The sequence below is a fragment of the Cimex lectularius genome, unplaced genomic scaffold, assembly GCF_000648675.2.
Source record: "Cimex lectularius strain Harlan isolate CLEC.00 unplaced genomic scaffold, Clec_2.1 scaffold79, whole genome shotgun sequence".
In the NCBI taxonomy this organism is placed as follows: domain Eukaryota; kingdom Metazoa; phylum Arthropoda; class Insecta; order Hemiptera; family Cimicidae; genus Cimex; species Cimex lectularius.
The window spans coordinates 939982-945981 of record NW_019392727.1 but is presented as its reverse complement, the minus strand read 5'-3'; positions in this window follow the sequence as shown (position 1 = coordinate 945981).

Genomic DNA, 6000 nt, shown 5'->3' with positions numbered 1-6000 from the left:
TTGGATGCTTTTAGAGAGGAGTAATTAAAAATACTAGGTTTAGTATCTTAAACAGAATAGCGGGTTGGGCAGTTTGGAGCAGCCCATGTCTAGTTTAAAAGATTCTATAAAACTAAAAAGTGTGATTAAAGGGCATATAATTCCAAACCTAGATTGTTGTATGTAACGTAAATGAATATGGAATCAAGGAGTTTCTTAAACAAATAAAATGTAAATCAATTTGAAGAATGACAATGTGAGAGCTATATGAATTTTGAAAATATTCAGGGCGGGGCGGAAAAATCGACTTCCGGCTATCTTGCACGGATTAATAGGAAAAGTCGGAAAATTGTAAAACGACTTCAAAGCCCTTACGACTGAATACGACGGGAAAATAAATTGTCCTTTCCAAAAGTACTTGTGGAAAGGAATTTGGCCGATGGGCTGTCAATTGTGCGATGGACGATTTGACCTGATGCCGACTTGCGGCTTTCGCCAGTTGAGGTTACACGACGACGAGTAACAGTAGTGCCGATGGCTATGTCGTGGACGTGGCCGATTATTAGCTAGACAAGAGATTTGAGTTTTTTATTTTTATTATTTATAATTTTGCGTTTTCACCTAAAAGCCCATTGCCGAGTCAGGAAGTCGAGATAGAGTGGCGCTTATTACAGGGCTTTATCGCGATAGAGCCGTTTTACTATTAATATAAAACACCATCCGGGATAATCACGATTCTCAGCCAGTTCGAGACGAACGATCAAGTGAGTATATCGCCGTCTTAGCACGACAATTTCTTTCTTCTTTTTTCAAATGCGTTTCTATTTTCTTCAAAATTTTCTAACCACGGTCACGAGGTATAACTAGTGTTTTATTTACCAATTAATGCAAAACTCTTGCACATTTTATTACGGAAATACCATCCGATTCCGGCTACGGTCGTCTTCGCCGGCTTTATTGCGACGTTAACCGTTTGCGGATGGGTTTTCCTTTCTTCGAGCCGCAATCGGGTCCGTCATGCTTTCCTTTCAACCCGGACCATTTCTATCGTATTTTTCTCATAACAATTGCCCTTCGCTCACGTATTCTCGTTATTAAACTAATTTTTTTAAAATTTAGCAATTATAAAAAAGTTTAATTCCACTTGTTTCAATTATCCGTTCACTCTGCACTACCGGGACTGCCCTTTACAAACCTACTTTACCATCTGTAAAATGAGAAACAGTGAAAAAGTAATGTGAACAGCTGATTTTAATTGATTAAATTATAGCTTTTTTTTTTAAACAAAAGTTTCACAACCTACAAATTGATTGCACAGAAGAGAGTGAACATACACTCAGATTTTTTTTTTCATTTTTGGATTAAGTTTTGAGCATTACGTTTGTACATTAAGTCCAAAGTTGCATCTCTCCGTAGTGCACTTCATTGATGCCCCGTTTAAAAAGAAGCTTTGCAGTTTTACATTTTCTATGTGGTTATTACAATAGTATTTCAGTCGATATTCACTCATTTATTATGTTTACTTTATTCGCCTTGTATGGAAAAATCATCAATTCAAAACTTAAGTTTGGTAATGATCATTTGAAAAGCAATTTGACAGTTGCATGAAATAAGCATTCTCCAGCTCTTTGTTTTCTTTGGTTGTTTTATTACTGATTTGTATGGACCCAACTCTGCATGTGAATGTACGTACGTACACACGGCTGGAGAGTTGAGCTTATCATTTCTTGAAGGCCTCAAGAACCACCCCGGGTGTATGGCCACTGAGGTTGGGCTCCTAGAGCTGTCACAAGTCATTTCAGCCGCCAACGTATGCAGTTTTAACGTAAACACATTCATTTAAAAATACATTTTTTCTTATTTACAAACCATTTACACAAGGTGGTGGACTACTCAATATTCCTTCGTCACCATTTACACCTATTGTATAAATACCCGAGTCGAGTATCGATGGGATATTCAATATTCCACCATCATTCCTCTCACACTACACATTCACACCAATAAATTCATTCTCAACTAGGGTACACAAAACTATCAGTATTATATAAAATAAAATAACTTTTTTTCTCCAAGAATCAGAACAGGGGAACCAGATTCGCTGCCGTGCTCAAGCACAATTCTTATACGGGGTGATTTCTATGCACTCTCTGTATGCAGCCAAGGAATTGCACCCTTCATTTAAGTGGGACACATTGAAATGGTTAAGTTAAAATAAATAATATTGGAAAACTTGTGCATTAAATTACAAGTATCTAAAGAACTCATGTCAGCCTATGCAATTTTTATAACACCGGTTACAAATTTACAAATGTAATAATTTTTTTATTTTTAATATTTGAATGGCGTTTTGCTAGGTGCATCTCACGATCTCCAAATAATCATTAATTAACGGTCACAACACCACACAATATAAAAAAAAGATTTTTTCCATTTTGTTTTTTCAATCATTAAAATGGTACTGTAAAAATATGAGACCATTTGACTTTATTGAACCTTCAGATTGGTTGATTATTGAAAATCTTTTGAAAAGAAATGTGAAATATCAATATATTTGTTGCTTTTTTTTTTTTTTTGTGTGGATGTTTTTGCATTATTTTAAAAGGTTCAATAACTTAAAACAAATCCTGGATTTACGAAATGAGAAATTCTCCATCTCCCTGCACACATTGTAATCTAACTGAGGGTCGATGTTGCACTCAGCATTCCACCATCGGCCTTCTCACATTACACAATCATGCTAATAAATACATTCCTTCTTAACACACATTGAAACACAAGATATCTATAAAGTATTATATACAGTACAACAGTCCTGTTTCCTATAAAAATTGGAACAGGGGACACAAATAGTCGCTGCCATGCTCAGGCATAATTGTGATATTGGTTAGCATTCCTATGCACTCTCTATATTTGTCAAGGAATGGCACCCCTTCAGATAAGTGGGACACATCGAGCAACCTTTCTCTACATGCCAGACACTTTTGTGGGCTTCGGTCCAAAAGTAAGTATCCCTGTGTCATTCTCACATGGCCTATTCTTAATTGGGTGAAGATGGTGATGCCCTTTCTACAAGTAAGATCCTCTGAGGATCAACTATCAACAGTGCTCTTGATACGTGAGAGCTTCTCTATGATCCAGCCCACAGATGTTGCCACTTTCTTCTAATGATGTTTATGAATGCATTTTATTCATTAGAGTCAATCAATTTTAATAAAAATACTTCGTTTATTCTTTGAGGGTTTTATTTCTACAAAAACACATCATATAAAGTAAAATAAGATCGGTTTAGGTGCCATGGTGATGTTTTTCTACAAATTACAAAAAAAAAAAAAAAAAAAAAAATGAGGAGATATTCTTCAAATCAACTATGGATAACGTACACAACTTTATTTAAACCAATACTTTCAACTAAAATCAGCAGTGTGAGAAATTAAACGCAAAATGTGGTCATTTTAAATGCTCAAAAATAACTTAACAACTGGTTGACATCACCACTTAAAATAAAATAACTATTTTTACATAAATTTGTTAATTTATCCCTTTAGTTACTTTATTGGTTCATGAAGTACAAATTGATTGGAAACAGAAAAGCATACGATAAATTTTACTTTGTCATTATAAAATTAATTAAACAATATTCACTGAATTGCAATCAACAATTGCAGAGACGTAAATTCTAGGCTTTTAAAAATAACCTCTTATCTATCATGTTTTATGACTATTTAAAGTGCGTAGTTGGTCTTATATAAATAAATGGTTAATTGATTTGTTTTACCTTTTACATACCCAATAATAATTATATTGAAAAAACTGTCAGAATGAACAGAATCTTTGGTAAAAAAAAATCAGTATACTCCATATCATTCAATTAATTAAGGTTTTAAGTTGAGATAAAAAAAGTCAGTGTCACGAGCGGGATTCGAACCCATGACCTTTGGCTTGATACGCCGCTACTCTACCACTTGTGCTATTGTGACTTCAATCCCCTCGGGCTACTCCATATCATTGATGTGTTCATTTGTGTGTGTGCATTAACAATATTATATACTAGTTACTCAAACACATTTCAGCTTTGAGCCATCTTCAGTGAGGAACTGTCTGTCTCATCTGTGTAGGACATTATAGTCTACACCCACCATCAGCTTATATGTTCAAACTATTTCACTAAGTTGTTTTTTCATTGAGTCATTCATTGTGTATAGGTTCAAATTCATGACCGGTGAAATTCGAATTACAGTGATGACTCGCCATGTCAACACCCTAACAATTTGATGTTGCATGTTTTGATGCAACTATTAATATAGTGGGTGTCCCTTCTCATAGGACCAGCCACTTATATTTTAAACAAAGCATGGTATTAAACAAAATAAATTGTAACAAGTTTTACTTTTTGTCGGGTATCTATTTTTATTTATAACAAAAACCTTTCTACATCAAAATCAATCAAGGAATCCCAAAATACATTAAAAAATTGCAGCGGTTCAGCGTTTTTGGCGTACACTTTTCTCTATTCTCAACCAGTCTTGGAGCTGGCTTTTGCGAATTTAAAAAAAAAACTAAAAAAAACTTTTCATAAATAACAAAAAACTAACAAAAAACATAAAAGGAAAACTGAACTACAAACGACAAACAACGAAAATTGTGCAAACCAGAAAATTTAATTAAAATTAAAGAATAGCTTCAAAACTCCAATTTCATAGGGATATAAAAGACCTGCTCTTCTCTTCCCTTCTTTGGTTAAAGCCGTTGGTATTGACCCTTGTATTCCTACGGGTATTTATGGGCTGTAAATTTCGGTAAATTTGAATGAAGGTAACCCCAGTTAAAAAAAAAAAAAAAAAAAAAAAAAAAAAAAAAAAAAAAAAAAAAAAAAAATAAAAAAAAAAAAAAAAAAAAAAACGTGGGGAAAAATAAGATTGCGAGTGCTTATCCATCAATTAAAAAATTGGTAATCCAAGAAAAAGTTGTCTGTTAATTCAAAAAATCAAACAGGGTTCCTATTGTAGCAAGTGGAATGTCTTCAATAAAATCATGGAGGATGTCTCGTAAAACCGTGATGGACTAAATGCTATAAAAATATCTCCTATTAGCCAACACCTGAATCCTGGTTGGGAAAAGGAGATAATAAAAGCCAAAAGTACTGAATCTTTGTGCTATTAATTATTTTAAAAAATTATATCTTGGGAAATATGAAGCAAAGAAACAGGATTGTATTTGCTCATCTGCAATAGACAAAAAGTATTATTTTTAAAAATAATTTTTAATAATAGAAAAAAATAACTACCTTACAAAATGTAAAGGGTAGTTACAATTTAACTTTTTTTTTGACAAATTGCTTTGTTGAAAAGGAAGGGACATCCGGTATTGTCCAGTTGACTTAAAAATAATAATTTATTAAAAAAAGATGTGGTTCAATATGAGCAGTTTGGTCAGTGATTTTCTTAATTTAGTTTATTCTTGCTGTAATTGATCAATGGTAATTGGGCTTTACCTTGTTCAGATGAATAATTTATTTTCTTAATTTCATTGTTGACTTGGAGTTACTTTTTAAATAACTTTCTAAACATGTATGAAATAAACCAAATACTTCTTGGTCCAAAGAGCACATACACAATGTAGTAAACTTTCTATCTAATTTATTATGCAGTCATTTCACTTTTATTTGGGTATAATAGAATTTGATCTTAGAAATGATAATTTTCAAAACTGCATAATTTTTTAACTTTATATTTATTTTGTTTTGTATTAAACAAAGTTAAATTTTAATTTGCTGTTAAAAAGTTGAATTTTTTGAAGATAGAAGAGTACAAGAATTGATCGTTGTTTTAAAAAGTTTTGAATAACTGTACAAATATAACAGTAACATCACTTAATAATAAAGAAGTAATTAGTAATTTATTGTTTCCATAAACATGTTTTGCAAATGTGATGAGGGTAAACATAAAAAGCCCACAGCACTCTTCAAAATTTAGAATAAAAATATACTTTTATAGGTGTATATCTGTAATTTATTATCAC